This window comes from Dendrobates tinctorius, unplaced genomic scaffold (assembly GCF_039654945.1).
Source record: "Dendrobates tinctorius isolate UK_male_01 unplaced genomic scaffold, ASM3965494v1 ptg000126l, whole genome shotgun sequence".
NCBI lineage: Eukaryota > Metazoa > Chordata > Amphibia > Anura > Dendrobatidae > Dendrobates > Dendrobates tinctorius.
Genome location: NW_027361794.1, coordinates 25,821,784 through 25,840,736, shown reverse-complemented (window position 1 = coordinate 25,840,736; position 18,953 = coordinate 25,821,784).

Here is an 18,953-nt window from a genome sequence, read left to right as displayed (position 1 = left end):
ATCTTATCCGCATTAAGCAGGGGGATGAATACAAGACGGCGTTTAATACTCCGGAGGGACATTTTGAGTACCTGGTGATGCCTTTTGGGCTCACTAATGCCCCTTCTGTCTTCCAGTGCTTCATGAACGATATTTTCCGAGACTTTGTCGATAAATTTTTGATTATCTATCTGGATGATATTTTGATCTTCTCCAAGGATTGGGATTCTCATGTGGAACATATTCGGACTGTGTTCCAGATCTTGAGGGAGAATTCCCTGTATGTCAAAGGATCGAAATACCTTTTTGGAGTACAGAGGATTTCATTTATGGGATTTATTTTGTCTCCATTAACTATTGAAATGGACCCGGCCAAGATACAGGCCATTTATGATTGGGTTCAGCCCACTTCTTTGAAGGCCCTCCAGAAGTTTTTGGGTTTTGCTAATTTTTATCGGAAATTTATAGCAAAATTTTCTAGTATTGCCAAGCCATTGACTGATCTGACTAAGAAGGGTGCTGATGTGTTGAATTGGTCTCCGGAGGCTGTTTCTTCCTTTCAGGAGCTGAAGGGAAGATTTACCTCTGCCCCGGTTTTGCGGCAACCTGATGTCTCACTCCCGTTCCAGGTAGAGGTGGATGCTTCTGAGATTGGTGCAGGAGCTGTTTTGTCCCAAAAGGATCCTGTAACATATAAAATGAATCCCTGTGCTTTCTTTTCCCGAAAGTTCTCTCCATCTGAACGTAACTATGATGTGGGGAATCGGGAACTGTTGGCCATGAAATGGGCATTTGAGGAGTGGAGACATTGGTTGGAGGGAGCTAAACATCAAGTTGTGGTCCTCACTGACCACAAGAATTTGATTTACCTAGAGTCGGCTAAACGCTTGAACCCTAGACAGGCTAGGTGGGCCTTGTTTTTTACAAGTTTTGATTTTGTGGTCTCTTTTCTTCCTGGAACTAAGAATGTCAAGGCAGACGCCCTCTCTAGGAGCTTCTTTGCTGATTCTCCTGTGGTGACCAAGCCTGCTACCATCTTAGGCGAAGGGGTAGTTCTTTCTGCCATCTTGCCTGATTTGAGACTTGCTCTGCAAGAGTTCCAGGAGGACAAACCTGAGCGTTGTCCCAGTGGAAAGTTGTATGTTCCTGACCAGTGGAAGAGGAGAGTGATGTCTGAAGTTCATTGCTCTGCATTGGCTGGTCATCCAGGTATTTTTGGTACTAGAGATCTGGTGAGTCACTCTTTTTGGTGGCCCACCTTGTCTCATGATGTCAGGAATTTTGTGCAGTCCTGTGGGACTTGCTCCCGGTCTAAATCTTGTTCTCGCTCTAGTGGGTTGTTGATGCCTTTGCTGGTCCCCAGGAGGCCATGGACCCATATTTCAATGGATTTCATCTCTGATATGCCGGTCTCTCAAAGAATGACTGTTATTTGGGTGATTTGTGATAGGTTCTCTAAGATGGTTCATCTTGTACCACTCCCTAAGTTGCCGTCTTCCACTGAGTTGGTGCCCCTGTTTTTGCAACAGGTGGTTCGCTTGCACGGGATTCCTGAGAACATTGTATCTGACAGAGGAGTTCAGTTTGTGTCTAGATTTTGGAGGACTTTCTGTTCCAAGCTGGGAATTCAGTTGTCCTTTCCAGTTGAGCCTTCTGCCTGCCCAGGTGTTGACACTGTGGTGGAGAGAATGCACCAAATCTGGGACCAAGTGGTGGATAAGTTATCTCTCTCCCAGAAAAGGCCCAGCGGTTTTCCAATCGACATAGGACCATTGGTCCCCAGTTTAAGATTGGTGATATGGTGTGGTTATCATCAAAAAATATTGCTATGAAGGTGGCTTCTCCTAAGTTTAAGCCTAGATTTATTGGACCTTACAAGATTTTGGAGATTATTAATCCGGTCTCTTTTCGTTTGGCTCTCCCTGTCACATTTAAAATCCATAATGTGTTCCATAAGTCCTTGTTGAAGAGGTTTGTTGAACCAGTTGTTCCTGGGGTGGCACCTCCGGACCCTTTATTGGTGGAAGGTAACATGGAATATGAGGTAGAGAAAATACTGGATTCCCGTCTGGCTAGACAGAGACTCCAGTATTTGGTTAAGTGGAAGGGTTATGGTCAGGAGGATAATTCCTGGGTCTCTGCCTCTGATATTCATGCCAAAAATTGGTGCGTGCCTTTCATCGGGCTCACCCTGATGGCGTGGTTGAGGGTTCGGTGACCCCTCCTCAAGGGGAAGGTACTGTTGTGAGTTCATTTTCCCCTTCGTCACTGAGGTCTGGTGAACTCCCTATTCTGGTAAAGGAAGGTAATGAGCCTGATTATCAGGCACCTGAGTCTAATGATGATGACTGGCTGAGTGGAGTCACGGACTGGATATAAGGCTGCCGACGCCCTTCTGCCCTGCGGGTGATTTCTCTGTGGACTTCTAGGAAACCAGTGTGATTCCTGCTCCTCTAAAGCTAAGTTTTCTGCTTTGCCTTTTAGCATTTGTGTTTTGTTTTTGTTTGCCTTGTTTTTCTGGATTCTGCCATTCCCTGCTGGGGTGAGCTGATTCTTCTTTTGCCTGTTGCTCTGTCTTCAGAATATTCCTGAGTACTGACATAGTCTTTTTGAAGCCTAGCGTCTTCAGGGCCTTTTTCACTGTCAGTCTGTTGGCTCTTATTTTCATAGGGTTTTTCACGGATTGCAGACAGCAGCCTTCCTGTCCTTTCCTAGCTAGTTAGCTTGGGCCCCGTCTTTGCTCAGTCTATCTTTCTGTCTGTGTTGTGTTCTTTCCTCTTGCTTCACCGTCATTATATGTGGGGGGCTGCCTTTTGCTTTGGGGTCTGCTCTGGGGCAGTTTAGATTTCCCTTTCTGTCTTTAGGCTATTTAATTCTCCAGCTGTGATCGAGGGGTCTAGGGCATCGTAGGAACCCTCCACGGCTACTGCTAGTTGTGTTGATAGGTTCAGGGGTCTGCAATCCGATAGCTGCCAACCTCTCTGGTTTTCTGGACTTAGCTAGCATCTCTGTGTTTGCCTCCTACGGTGACTCAATCATAACAATAGAGGCTGCGAGTAAGATGGTCTTTCAAATTTCTTGCTCTTCTGAAAGATAATGCCGGTCTCTCAGGTATAATTTTTGATAAAATAGGATCTACTTTTAAAATGTGCCAAGACTTCTGGAGGGCTTGCCGCACCCTAGATGCCTGGGAGTTATAACCAGTTACGAATCTAACTTGTGATTCGTTAGATGGAATAGCAACACCCCTGTCACTATAGAGGAGGGACGACCGTACACACGGCTCCGCTCCGTACACCTCGTACACACACGGCTCCGCTCCGTACACCTCGTACACACACGGCTCCGCTCCGTACACCTTGTACACATGCGGCTCCACTCCGTACACCTCGTACACACATGGCTCCGCTCCGTACACCTTTTACACACACGGCTCCGCTCCGTACACCTCGTACACACACGGCTCCGCTCCGTACACCTCGTACATACAGGGCTCCGCTCCATGAACCTCGTACACATACAGCTCCGCTCGGTACACCTCGTACACACACGGCTCCACTCCGTACACCTCGTACACACACGGCTCCGCTCCGTACACCTCGTACACACGCGGCTCCGCTCCGTACACCTCGTACACACGCGGCTCCGCTCCGTACACCTCGTACACACGCGGCTCCGCTCCGTACACCTCGTACACACGCGGCTCCTCTCCGTACACCTCGTACACACACGGCTCCGCTCCGTACACCTCGTACACACACGGCTCCGCTCCGTACACCTCGTACACACACGGCTCCGCTCCGTACACCTCGTACACACACGGCTCCGCTCCGTACACCTCGTACACACACGGCTCCTCTCCGTACACCTCGTACACACGCGGCTCCGCTCCGTACACCTCACACACACATGGCTGCACTACATCCACCCTGTAAACCCCTCCTGACCCCACACATAAACTTCCCCTCATCCAGCACCATGACAACCAGCACAGCAGAGTCCTGCACACACTGAGGCCCCTGATCATGTGACCCCTGACTCCTCCCCTCCTGTGACCTCATCACAGGTCCTGTGTGCACAGAGCAGCTGTAGAAATCTCCGGCCTCCGGGGTCTCACCAGACTTTGCTCTTTTCTTGCAGGGGCCGCAGTGGATTTCATCCTGGATCCATAGAGCTGAATAGAGGAGCAATGTTCCTTCACTCTGATGGGAATTGATGGTGATGTTTGTCCAACGTCCACGTTACCGAGTAAATCCCCCCAGGACTGCAGCCGGTAAAGACCCCGATATCCACAGGTGTCCCCACTAATTGGGGAAAGGGATAGAAAAGCCTCTTATCCCGAGGGGAAACCCTGTACATGGAGACATCGGCCTCAGATCTCTCCTGTCCTGTTCTTCCAGAAAAGCCTCAAACTTCTGTGTGACTCAGAGCTGAGATCTAACGGGAGAGAAGATTCCAGTGCGGGGAAGACGGGAAACCTTCATATAGACGGCCGGTGGGGATGGAGGCAGTGACCGACTCTGGCCAAATCTGTCTCTAGAGCCGCAGTAGAAGATGAAGATGTCGTCCTCATCATGAAGGAGTTATTTCTCATGTCGCGTGTAATGAATATCTCCTGCAGTATTGCTAATGCCGATTCCAGTGTCGGTAATGAGACGAGAATTAGCGTTATGGAAGATGAGTCTATGAGGAACGTGTTCAGCTGCCGACTCCGAGGAGGAAACTGCTTGTTGTCTGTGGCCTAAATATATAGGTTTTATTAGTAGATGTCAGGGAAGAAAACTAAACCCTGTAAGATAATAAATCTCCTCATATGTTTCCCTTATTATCTCCAGTAATTGTATTATTACACAGGATTCTTATGATGTTACATCGGATCATCTTCTTCTCATTCAGGTCTCTACAATATCGGATCCTCTCAGTGAAGATCTTCTACAGAAGAGAATTTTCCTGATTTACCCATCAAGGATGGATATGGACAGAGACAAGATGGCGGAGAGGATATTACACCTCACCCTAGAGATCCTCTTCCGTCTCACTGGAGAGGTGAGAGATTCTGATGACATAGTAACATAGTTATTGAGGTTGAAGGGAGACTTTAAGTCCATCTAGTTCATCCCATATCCTGTCCTAACTTTCCCTAACATGTTGATCCAGAGGAAGGCAAAAAACCCATGTGGCAAACAGTAAGCTTCACATTGGGGAAAAAAATTCCTTCCCGATTCCACATACGGCAATCAGACTAGCTCCATGGATCAACGCAATATTAAGGTAACTAGTGTATATACCCTGTAATATTATACTTTCCAAGAAAGGCATCCAGTCCCTTCTTAAATTTTAGTAGTGAATCACTCATTACAACATCATATGGCAGAGACTTCCATAGTCTCACTGCTCTTACAGTAAAGAATCCGCGTCTATGAGTATGCTTAAACCTTCTTTCCTCCAGACGTAGAGGATGCCCCCCCCGTCACAGGTCTAAGAGTAAAAAGATCATTAGAAAGCTCTTGGTATTGTCCCCACATATATTTATACATTGTAATAAGATCACCCCGAAGCCTTCGATTCTCCAAACTAAATAACTCCAGGTGTAATAACCAGTCTTGGTATTGCAGACCCCCTACTTCCCTAATAACCTTGGTCGCTCTTCTCTGCACCCGCTCCAGTTCAGCTATGTCTTTCTTATACATCGGAGACCATAGCTGTACACAGTATTCTAAGTGTGGTCGCACTAGTGACTTATATAGAGGTAAAATTATGTTCTCCTCATGAGCATCTATGCCTCTTTTAATGCATCCCATTATTTTATTTGCCTTTGCAGCAGCTGCCTAACACTGGCCACTAAATGTGAGTTTGTTGTCCACCCATACACCCAGGTCTTTTTCAGTGACAGTTTTGCCCAGTGTTTTACAATTAAGCACATAATTATACATCTTGTTCGTTCTACCCAAGTGCATGACCTTACATTTATCCCCATTAAAGCTCATTTGCCATTTATCAGCCCAAGCTTCTAGTTTACATAAATCCTCCAGTAATATAAAATTGTCCTCCTCTGTATTGATTACCCTGCAAAGTTTAGTGTCATCTGCAAATATTGAAATTCTACTCTCTAGCAGCGGGCCCAAAACTGACCCTTGCGGTACCCCACTGCTAACCGTGACCCAGTCCAAGTGTGCTCCATTAATAACCATCCTTTGTTTCCTATCCCTGAGCCAGCTCTTAACCCACCTACACATATTTTCCCCTATCCTGTTGTGAGTTCATTTTCCCCTCCGTCACTGAGGCCTGGTGAACTCCCTATTCTAGTGAAGGAAGGTAGTGAGCCTGATTATCAGGCACCTGGGACTAATGAAGACGATTGGCTGAGTGGAGTCACTGACTGGATTTAAGGCAGCCTACGCCCTTTCTGCCCTGCGGGTGATTTCTCTGTGGACTCTTGGACACCAGTCTGATTCCAGCTCTCCTAAAGCTAAGTTTTCTGTTTTGCCTTTTGCATCTAAGATTTGTTTTTGTTTTTCTTGCTTTTTGGATTCTGCCACTCCCTGCTGGAGTGTGCAGTGTTCCGTGAGCTCTGTCTTCTGAAAGTACCTGAGTGCTGATTTAGTTTTTGAAGCTTAGTTGCTTCAGGGCCATTTTTATATCAGCTTGTTGGCTTTTGTCGCTGATAGGGTTTTGGCAGATTGCAGACAGCAGCCTTCCTATCCGTTCCTATCTAGGTAGTTTTTGGGCCCCGTCTTTGCTCAGCCTGTCTTTCTGTCTGTGTAAGTGTTTTCATCTTGCTTCACCGTCATTATATGTGGGGGGCTGCCTATTGCTTTGGGGTCTGCTCTGGGGCAGTTAGATTTCCCCCTTTCCTTCTTTAGGCCTATGTATCTCTCCGGCTGTGATCGAGGGGTCTAGGTCATCGTAGGAACCCCCCACGGCTACTGCTAGCTGTGTTGATAGGTTCAGGGGTCTGCAATCTGATAGTTGCCAACTTCTCTGGTTTTCAGGACTTGCTAGCATTTCTGTTTTTGCCTCCTACGGTGACTCAATCATAACAGAAAAGTTTTGTCTAAGGCGCAATGTCAGGAATTCAGAAGGCGTAATAAGCTGTATTTTTTCTGTGGAGATACCTCACATGTTATTTCTGTTTGTCTTAAACGTGAGAAACGCTTTGCGCACACGTTTTCTGTTGGTGGGGTTCAGCCTAAGTTTCTTTTGGCGAATACTCTGATCTGTTCCCTGTCCACATTTTCCGCCAAGGCTTTTGTGGATTCGGGAGCAGCGCTAAACCTAATGGACTTGGATTTTGCTAAACGTTGTGGATTTCCGTTGACACCTCTGCAGACACCTATCCCTTTGAGGGGGATTGATGTTACCCCTCTGGCTAAAAATAAACCTCAGTTTTGGACCCAGTTGGTCACGCGGGTCGCCCGAGACCACCAAGAAAATTGCAGATTTTTGGTGTTGCATGGTCTGCATGATGCCGTTGTTCTGGGGTTTCCCTGGTTGCAGATTCATAATCCAGTTTTGGATTGGAAGTCTGTGTCTGTGGTGAGTTGGGGTTGCCGGTGTAACTTTAGTGAGGCTCCGTTTTTTTCCACCTCTCCTCAGTCGCATGAGGTTCCTGACTATTTGGCGGACTACTATGATGTATTTAGTGAGAATGAGTCTGCGTCCTTGCCTCCTCATAGGAGTTATGACTGTGCAATTGAACTAAACCCGGGGTGTAAATTTCCTAAGGGTCGGCTCTTCAATTTATCTGTACCCGAGCACGAGGCTATGCGGTCCTTTATTAAAGAGGCATTGGAGAAGGGTCATATTAGACCATCCTCTTCACCCTTAGGTGCCGTTTTTTTTTTTGTGGCCAAGAAGGATGGTTCTTTAAGGCCTTGTATTGATTATCGTGCCCTCAATAAAATTACTATTAAATATCAGTATCCGTTACCCCTGATTTCGGATCTATTCTCTAGAGTCAGAGGTGCTTGCTGGTTTACCAAGCTTGACCTCAGGGGGGGCGTATAATCTTATCCGCATTAAGCAGGGGGATGAATGGAAGACGGCGTTTAATACTCCGGAGGGACATTTTGAGTACCTGGTGATGCCTTTTGGGCTCACTAATGCCCCTTCTGTCTTCCAGTGCTTCATGAACGATATTTTCCGAGACTTTGTCGATAAATTTTTGATTATCTATCTGGATGATATTTTGATCTTCTCCAAGGATTGGGATTCACATGTGGAACATATTCGGACTGTGTTCCGGATCTTGAGAGAGAATTCTCTGTATGTCAAAGGATCAAAATGCCTTTTTGGAGTACAGAGAATTTCTTTTTTGGGATTTATTTTGTCTCCGTCAACTATTGAAATGGACCCGGCCAAGGTACAGGCCATTTATGATTGGGTTCAGCCCACTTCTTTGAATGCCCTCCAGAAGTTTTTGGGTTTTGCTAATTTTTATCGGAAATTTATAGCAAAATTTTCTAGTATTGCCAAACCATTGACTGACCTGACCAGGAAGGGTGCGGATGTGTTGAATTGGTCTCCGGAGGCGGTTGCGTCCTTTCAGGAGCTGAAGCGTAGATTTACCTCCGCCCCGGTTCTGCGGCAACCTGATGTCTCACTCCTGTTCCAGGTAGAGGTGGATGCTTCTGAGATTGGTGCAGGAGCGGTGTTGTCCCAAAAGGATCCGGTAACATCTAAAATGAATCCCTGTGCTTTCTTTTCCCGTAAGTTCTCTTCATCTGAACGTAACTATGATGTGGGGAATCGGGAACTGTTGGCCATGAAATCGGCATTTGAGGAGTGGAGACATTGGTTGGAGGGAGACAAACATCAAGTTGTGGTCCTCACTGACCACAAAAATTTGATTTACCTAGAGTCGGCTAAACGCTTGAACCCTAGACAGGCTAGGTGGGCCTTGTTTTTTATACGTTTTGATTTTGTGGTCTCTTTCCTTCCTGGAACTAAGAATGTCAAGGCAGACGCTCTCTCTAGGAGTTTCTTTGCTGATTCTCCTGTGGTGACAAAGCCTGCTACCATCTTAGGGAAGGGGTAGTTCTTTCTGCCATCTCGCCCGATTTGAGACTTGCTCTGCAAGAGTTCCAGGAGGACAAACCTGAGCGTTGCCCCAGTGGAAAGTTGTATGTTCCTGACCAGTGGAAGAAGAGAGTGATGTCTGAAGTTCATTGCTCTGCATTGGCTGGTCATCCAGGTATTTTTGGTACTAGAGATCTGGTGAGTCGCTCTTTTTGGTGGCCCACCTTGTCTCATGATGTCAGGAATTTTGTGCAGTCCTGTGGGACTTGCTCCCGGTCTAAATCTTGTTCTCGCTCTAGTGGGTTGTTGATGCCTTTGCCGGTCCCCAGGAGGCCATGGACCCATATTTCAATGGATTTCATCTCTGATATGCCGGTTTCTCAAAGAATGACTGTTATTTGGGTGATTTGTGATAGGTTCTCTAAGATGGTTCATCTTGTACCACTCCCTAAGTTGCCATCTTCCTCTGAGTTGGTACCCCTGTTTTTGCAACAGGTGGTTCGCTTGCACGGGATTCCTGAGAACATTGTATCTGACAGAGGAGTTCAATTTGTGTCTAAATTTTGGAGGACATTCTGTTCCAAGTTGGGAATTCAGTTGTCCTTCTCCTCTGCTTTTCACCCTCAGACCAATGGGCAGACAGAGAGAACAAACCAGACCTTGGAGTCGTATTTGAGATGTTTTATTTCCGCTGATCAGGATGATTGGGTTTCATTTTTGCCCTTGGCCGAATTTGCTTTAAATAATAGAGCTAGTTCTGCCACTTTGATGTCACCTTTTTTTGTAACTTTGTTTTTCACCCTCGATTTTCTTCAGGGCAGGTGGAGCCTTCTGCCTGCCCAGGTGTTGACACTGTGGTGGAGAGAATGCACCAGATCTGGGACCAAGTGGTGGATAAGTTATCTCTCTCCCAGGAAAAGGCCCAGCGGTTTTCCAATCGACATAGGACCATTGGTCCCCAGTTTAAGATTGGTGATATGGTGTGGTTATCATCAAAAAATATTGCTATGAAGGTGGCTTCTCCTAAGTTTAAGCCTAGATTTATTGGACCTTACAAGATTTTGGAGATTATTAATCCGGTCTCTTTTCGTTTGGCTCTTCCTGTCACATTTAAGATCCATAATGTGTTCCATAAGTCCTTGTTGAAGAGGTTTGTTGAGCCAGTTGTGCCTGAGGTGGCACCTCCGGACCCTGTATTGGTTGAAGGTAACTTGGAATATGAGGTAGAGAAAATTCTGGATTCCCGTTTGGCTAGACGGAGACTCCAGTATTTGGTTAAGTGGAAGGGTTATGGTCAGGAGCATAATTCCTGGGTCTCTGCCTCTGATATTCATGCCAAAAGATTGGTGCGTGCCTTTCATCGGGCTCACCCTGATCGCCCTGGTAGCGTTGTTGAGGGTTCGGTGACCCCTCCTCAAGGGGGGGTACTGTTATGAGTTCATTTTCCCCTCCGTCACTGAGGCCTGGTGAACTCCCTATTCTAGTGAAGGAAGGTAGTGAGCCTGATTATCAGGCACCTGGGACTAATGAAGACAATTGGCTGAGTGGAGTCACTGACTGGATTTAAGGCAGCCTACGCCCTTTCTGCCCTGTGGGTGATTTCTCTGTGGACTCTTGGACACCAGTCTGATTCCTGCTCTCCTAAAGCTAAGTTTTCTGTTTTGCCTTTTGCATCTAAGATTTATTTTTGTTTTTCTTGCTTTTTGGATTCTGCCACTCCCTGCTGGAGTGTGCAGTGTTCCGTGAGCTCTGTCTTCTGAAAGTACCTGAGTGCTGATTTAGTTTTTGAAGCTTAGTTGCTTCAGGGCCATTTTTATATCAGCTTGTTGGCTTTTGTCGCTGATAGGGTTTTGGCAGTTTGCAGACAGCAGCCTTCCTATCCGTTCCTATCTAGGTAGTTTTTGGGCCCCGTCTTTGCTCAGCCTGTCTTTCTGTCTGTGTAAGGCTGGTTTCACATTAGCGCTTTTGTGCGCAGCGCATCGGGCGCACCAGTGCGCATGCGCACTGCGCACCTATATTTTACATGATGTGCGCATGGTCTTGCGCATATTTGCGCTTTCGTGCGCATGCGTTTTTTTGTCTTTTGCGCCAGGCGCGTCAGACGCAACATGTTGCATTTTTGGTTCCGCCCTGTCTCGTTAAAACAACGCATGCGCACGGAATGCGCACGGAATGCGCAAAAACACCACATTGGAGCCTATGGGAGCGCAATACTTGCGCATGGTCTTGCGTTTTTATGCGCATGCGTTTTTTACATAAACATGACTGAAATTTGGTCTAGACAGTAAAAAAACAAAATTGAACCAAGGTGATAAAATGGTGTGGGCACTGGGATTCCACAATACTTTAAGGATTGCTCACTAGTGGACACACAGCACAAGCTGCACCAATGTAAGTATGAAAAACCTAATGTCTGGCTGAAATTTCAATACATTTCTATGTACTTATGTCTCTTTTTTTTTTTATTGCAGCATGTCTTCATCTGGTGAAGAATATGTCCCCGGGACAGGGCAAGAGGCAGAAGAAGTGAGTACTATGCTTCCGTATGGATTTGAAAAAATAAACACATGTGATTAATTTTTTTGGTTTAATTTTCAGAGCTCATCTTCCATCACGCCACCACCACCGGAGGAACGGCAGGAGCAGCAAGGCCAAGTGCGGGCGGGTAGACGTGATGTAAGTACAGACGGACTGTTTGTTTTTTTTTTTTTACTTATTTTCTAGTCTGGTTTTTTTTTTTTTTTTTTTTTTTTTTGTATTTTTTAATTTTATTTTTTTTAAATTTTCATGGTTGTTTTTTTCGATGTTTGTTGTTTTTTTTCCATTTATTTCCATTTAAAACAAATAATTTTTTCATGGATTGTTTATCAATATCTAGGGCTCAAAGTGTGTATGTGTGTGTGTGTGTTTGTGTGTGTGTGTGTGTATGTTTGTTTGTTTGGGTATATGGGCACGGGACTATGGGATGGAGGATATATATGATGGGTATATGGGCATGGGATAGAGGATATGTATGATGGTATATGGGCACGGGACTATGGGATGGCGAACATGTATCATGTGTATATGGGCACAGGCATATGAGATGGCGAATATGTATGATGGGTATATGGGCACAGGACTATGGGATGGAGGATATGTATGATGGAATATGGGCACGGGACTATGGGATGGAGGATATATATGATGGGTATATGGGCATGGGATGGAGGATATGTATGATGGTATATGGGCACGGGACTATGGGATGGCGAATATGTATGATGGGTATATGAGCATGGGACTATGGGATGGAGGATGTGTGATGGGTATATGGGCACTGGACTATGGGATGGAGGATATGTATGATGGAATATGGGCACGGGACTATGGGATGGAGGATAATTTTAAATTTATATAACTAACCACAGTTAGTTACTATGCCCGGGCAGCGCCGGGCTCTTCAGCTAGTTATCGATATTTTTTTTTTTTTAAATCTTTCAAAGATTAATGTTTGTCTTTCTTTTCTAGGCTCCACAGCGGGAGGAGGACCTCGCCCTGGACAACGACGAGCTCATCCGTCTAGTCCAGGAGCGAGTCCCGTTGTGGGACACCCGTCACCAACTGCACTCGGACAACGTGGTGATCCGGCGGCTCTGGAACGAGGTGGCCGCATCGCTGATGGATGGCTGGGACAATGCCTCTCCCCGGGTCCGCAAGGATTTTCGTAAGTATTTAAATGCAGTGTGATGCAGCAGTGATCTTGGCCGGGATCACCCAACTGTGTGTGATGCTATTAACTCCATGGAGTTTCTATCATCACACACAGTTGGATGATCACAGCCTCCAGTGCATAGTCTTACTTTTTTTCTTTTTTTTTTTTTTTCCATCACAGTGAACAAAGTCAGAACCCGTTGGCGCTCGATGAAGGACCGCTTCAACAGGGATATCCGTCAGGAGAATAAGGTTCGCAGTGGTGCTGCGGCAAGGACCGGCACGAAGTACCGATACCATCGTGCCTTGGCATTTTTAAGACCGGTCCTTGCCTCCCGAACGTAAGTATTTTCTAGTTGTATTGTGTTTTATTCTGTGCTTTTCTATTCCACAGGAGTTGGCGATTGTTAATTTATGGTAGTAATTTCTTTCTTTTCTTTTCACAGCACCTGGAGCAGCACCCTGCAACCTGGTCCCGAAGCGGTCCTTCATCAAGCTGCCCCGGACCCCTCCCAGCCATCCATCAGCGAGGAAGCACCTTGCAGGTCTGCACCACAGTCATCTGGAGACCAGGAAGCTGGTCGCTCAGGTGTTCCCCTGTCCCAGGTCTCTGCCACTGGTTTTGCGGGCACTTCCCGCCAGCAGCGGCAGAGGACCTTGGACAGGCCTCTCATGCCCGAGTTCGTTGAATTGAGCTCGGTCTTTCAGAGTAGCCTCAAGGCACTCTCCGATAGACTTGAGAGTGGTTTCCTCCTTTTGGACCAACGCTACAAGTCTATCGAGGGTCGCCTTGAGCGCCTGGAAGTCGACCTCGCCAGACCAGCGCATCATTTTTATACCCAAATAGCTCGGGACACGGCGGAACACCTTACCCCTGACCTCCAGTTGACTGTCATGCAGGCCTGCAACAATGCTTTTATGCAGGCTATGCAGCAGAGTAGGATTATGCAGCAGTCAGTGGTGGCATTTCCACCGGTGCCACCACTGACTCGTTTTACAGCATTACCTACTTCTGCTGCATATCACTGCACAGCCACCACACTTCCAAGCCTCGCCGGACACCAATATACCGCCCCAAGTCCGAGTGCAGCTGGACACTTACCCGCCAACACCATGCCAAGCGCTGCTCCTGCCTGGCCCACCACTGCTGCCGCCACCACCACTGGATGGCCCGTCGTCACCACCCCTGCCTTGAGCGCCGCAACCACCACCACCAGCGGGAGGACCACCCCGGTATGGACCGCCACAGCCACCACGCCTGCATGGACCGCCACCACCACCACCACCACCTCGGAGCAGCATCAGCTGGGGGACCCGCATTCAATATTTACGGCCCCTGCCAGGACATCCACCACCTCCAGCATGCCACAGCTGGAACAAGATCCTGGCAGGCGGTCAACAAGTGCCAGGCGGTCCCCCAGCTCCAGCCAGTCCCCAGCCTCCAGGCGTTCCAGAGGCTCAAGGCAGTCCAGAGGCTCAAGGCGGTCCAGAGGCTCAAGGCGGTCCCCGGGGTCTAGCCAGTCCTCAGGCTCAAGCGAGGACAGCAGGAAGACGACGGGCCACCGTCCTAAAAAAACAAAGAGGAGGACTCTTACCCTCCCTCCTCCCTCACCTCCCACTTCACAACTTTCCTTGCCTCAGCTCCCTTCCCCCACTTCTTTGGTTCCTCCTTCCCCTAGAACCCCTTACTCCACCCAAAGCCGTTCCTCATCCCTCCACACCCCCCAGTTTCCAGCAACTAAAAAATAATTTAAATAAATGTTATATTTTTTTTTCAAAATAATGTTTGGTTATTGTGTCTTTCGCCGCCTGCACACACTGCGCCCTACACTATGGTTTGTTTTTCTTTACTTTATACCGGATGGTCAGCCATCCAACTCTGAAAGGGATACTATATTTCTTTTTTTTTTTTATATATATATATATATATATATATATATATATATATATATATATATATATATAAATAAAACAAAAATGAAATATAGTATCCCTTTCAGAGTTGGATGGCTGACCATCCGGTAGAAAGTAAAGAAAGGGAAACCACCAAAAAAAACAAAAAATTTATATATATATATATATAAAAATAAATATATAAATAAATATATATATATAAATATATAAATATATATATATATATATATATATATATTTATATATAAATATATATATATATATATATATATTTATATATAAATATATATATTTATATATATATATATATATATATATTTATATATATATTATAATATATATATATATATATATATAATATATATATATATATATATATATATTATAATATATATATATATATATATTATAAAATATATATATATATATTTTATAATATAAAATAATTATATATATATATTATAATATATATATATATATATATTATAATATATATATATATATATATTATAATATATATATATATATATATATTATAATATATATATATATATATATATTATAATATATATATATATATATATATATATATATTATAATATATATATATATATTATAATATATATATATATATATTATAATATATATATATATATTATAATATATATATATATATATATATATATATATTATAATATATATATATATATATATATATATATATTATAATATATATATATATATATATATATATATATATTATAATATATATATATATATATATATATATATTATAATATATATATATATATATATATATATTATAATATATATATATATATATATATTATAATATATATATATATATATATATAATAATATATATATATATATATATATAATAATATATATATATATATATATAATAATATATATATATATATATATATAATAATATATATATATATATATATAATAATATATATATATATATATATATAATAATATATATATATATATATATATATATATATAATAATATATATATATATATATATAATAATATATATATATATATATAATAATATATATATATATATATATAATAATATATATATATATATAATAATATATATAATAATATATATAATAATATATATATATATATATATATATTATAATATATATATATATATATTATAATATATATATATATATATATTTTTTTTTATGGTGGTTTCCCTTTCTTCAATTTAACCTGGGCAGATGAGTAGTGGAGTTTATTAAGACACAGTACACTGGGTACAGGTATAAAAAACCATGTATTTTATTTTTAACAAACAACAAAACTATTAAACCATTTGATCCTGCCATGCTACACGACCAACATCGGATAAAAAGTAGTCCGCAAATTGGTCCCTCATTTGGGCAACTTCGACTGAGGACCGAAGAGGGTGCTGAGTAAAATCTGGCAAAGGGTTGGCAGCAGGCTCATCCATGTCAAAGTTCGGCCGCTCCTTTGCCATAACAAAATTGTGGAGAACCACGCATGCCTTCACGACCTCATCAACTGTTTCCATTTTGAGATTGATGGCGGTGCTGAGAATTCGCCATCTGGCCACTAGAATGCCAAAGGCGCACTCTACAGTCCTGCGAGCCCTCGTAAGCCTGTAGTTGAAAATTTTCTTGCGGTGGTCCAAGTCACGGCTGGAGTACGGCTTCAGCAGGTTTGGGCACATCTGAAATGCCTCATCCCCAACCACTACAAATGGCAGTGGTGGAGTTTGGGTTTGGGGAAGAGGCCGTGCCAGTGGAAAATTGAAATGGTTGCCGTACAACCTCCAGCCCATATCAGAGTTCTTAAAAGTCTGTGAATCGTTGCCCCGTCCGAATGCCCCTATGTCCACCGCCACAAACCGGCAGTCTGCATCCGCAATGGCCATTAGGACTGTGGAAAAGTACTTCTTGTAGTTGTAGTACTCGGAGCCACTTCTTGCGGGTTTTGTGATGCGGATGTGCTTCCCGTCCACCGCTCCTAGGCAGTTCGGGAAATTGCAGACTGCCCAGAATTTCTCCGATATTTGAAGCCACTTTTCGGCAGTGGGCAATGGCAGAAACTCCGGACACAGAACATCCCACAGAGCCCTGCAGGTGTCGGCAACAATCCCAGATAAAGTTGAGATTCCCAGCCGGTACTGGAAATGCAGGGATGAAAGACTCTCTCCAGTTGCCAGGAACCTGCCAAACATAAAAAGAAAAAATAATTATATTTCTGTCTTGGGTATTACTAAAAACACTGAAAATAAAAAAGTACATGGCCTAACTATTTTGCATGTTTTTTTAATACAACATAGCAAAAAAACATTTTATAAAGGCTTGGGATTAGTACATGCCAGAAGAAAAACCATTATGCAAAAAAGCAATTTCACAAAAATAATGTTAAAAATCAATAGCCAAAAAAAACCTAATTTTTTGGACCAAAAAAAAAAAAAAATAAAAAGCCAAAAAAATTATGCAAACATAACAACATACATACCGTAAGGTGACAAGGAGCCTTTCTTCGGGAGGAATGGCACGCCGGAGCTGAGTGTCCCTTCTCCGGATGTTTCCTTCAACCATACCCAGCAAGTCAAGGAAGCTTTCCTGGGACATCCGTGTATAGTCAGCAAATTTCTCCGGGTTTTCCTGTAGCTCGCTGTACAGCGTGTGATATGCTCCACGGCTTGGCCGGAGTTCGATGATTGGATGTCTCCAAAACCTACGCCGCTGCCGTCTCTGCTGTCTCTCCCTCTCCCTTTCTTGCTGGCAACAAAAGACATACGCCTGAGACAGCGCAATGTCAAGATCCAGCTTGAAGCGGAAATTATCCAGACGCAAGTCCATCTTGACACCGGAAACAGCAGCAAAATCTGATGAATTCAGCAGTACAGGGTCTATAAAACATTCCAATGAAACACGCCCACTGGTGACCCATTGGTGGTCAAAGATTTTGCTATTGTGAAATGTCACACCTAAAAACGCATGCGCATAAAAAACGCAACCGCATGCAAAAACGCATGTAAAACGCAAGTAACACTGCGTTATTTTGACGCATCAGCGTGCGCATGAAGAAAAAAAAACGCACATTTGTTTTGCGTTTTTCTTTGCGTTTTTTATGCGCACGATGCGCTGCGCAAAAAAACGCTAATGTGAAACTAGCCTAAGTGTTTTCATCTTGCTTCACCGTCATTATATGTGGGGGGCTGCCTATTGCTTTGGGGTCTGCTCTGGGGCAGTTAGATTTCCCCCTTTCCTTCTTTAGGCCTATGCATCTCTCCGGCTGTGATCGAGGGGTCTAGGTCATCGTAGGAACCCCCCACGGCTACTGCTAGTTGTGTTGATAGGTTCAGGGGTCTGCAATCTGATAGTTGCCAACTTCTCTGGTTTTCAGGACTTGCTAGCATTTCTGTTTTTGCCTCCTACGGTGACTCAATCATAACACTATCCCCATTGTTCTCATTTTATATATCAACTGTTGTGAGTTCATTTTCCCCTTCACTACTGAGGCCCGAGGAACTCCCTCTTCTGGTAAAGAAAGGTAGTGAGCCTGATTATCAAACACCTGAGCCTAATGATGATGACTGGCTGAGTGGAGTTACTGACTGGATATAAGGCTGCCAACACCCTTCTGCCCTGCGGGTGATTTCTCTGTGGGATCCTTGGAGACCAGTCTGAATTCCTGCTCTTCTAAAGCTAAGTTTTCTGCTCGGCTTTTTGCATTTGTGCTTTGACTTTGTTTTGCTTTGTTTTTCTGGATTTCTGCCATTCCCTGCTGGGGTGAGCTGAATTCCTTTAGCTCTGTCTTCTGAAAATACCTGAGTGCTGATTTAGTTTTTGAAGCCTAGCTGCTTCAGGGTCTTTTTCCATATCAGCTTGTTGGCTTATGTCTTTGATAGGGTTTTGGCAGATTGCAGACAGCAACCTTCCTTTCCTGTTCTGTTTAGTTAGCTTGGGCCCCATCATTTGCTCAGCCTATCTTTCTATCTGTGTGAGTGTTTTTTCATCTTGCTTCACCGTCATTATATGTTGGGGGCTGCCTTTTACTTTGGGGTCTGCTCTGGGGCAGTTTAGATTTCCTTTTCTGTCTTTAGGCTATTTAGCTCTCCGGCTGTGATCGAGGGGTCTAGGGCACCGTAGGAACCCCCACGGCTACTGCTAGTTGTGTTGATAGGTTCAGGGGTCTGCAATCTGATAGTTGCCAACTTCTCTGGTTTTCTGGACGTAGCTTCTATTTTTGTGTCTGCCTCCTACGGTGACTCAATCATAACAGAATCACCCGCCATACCGCAGATCCTAGGGTACTCAATAGC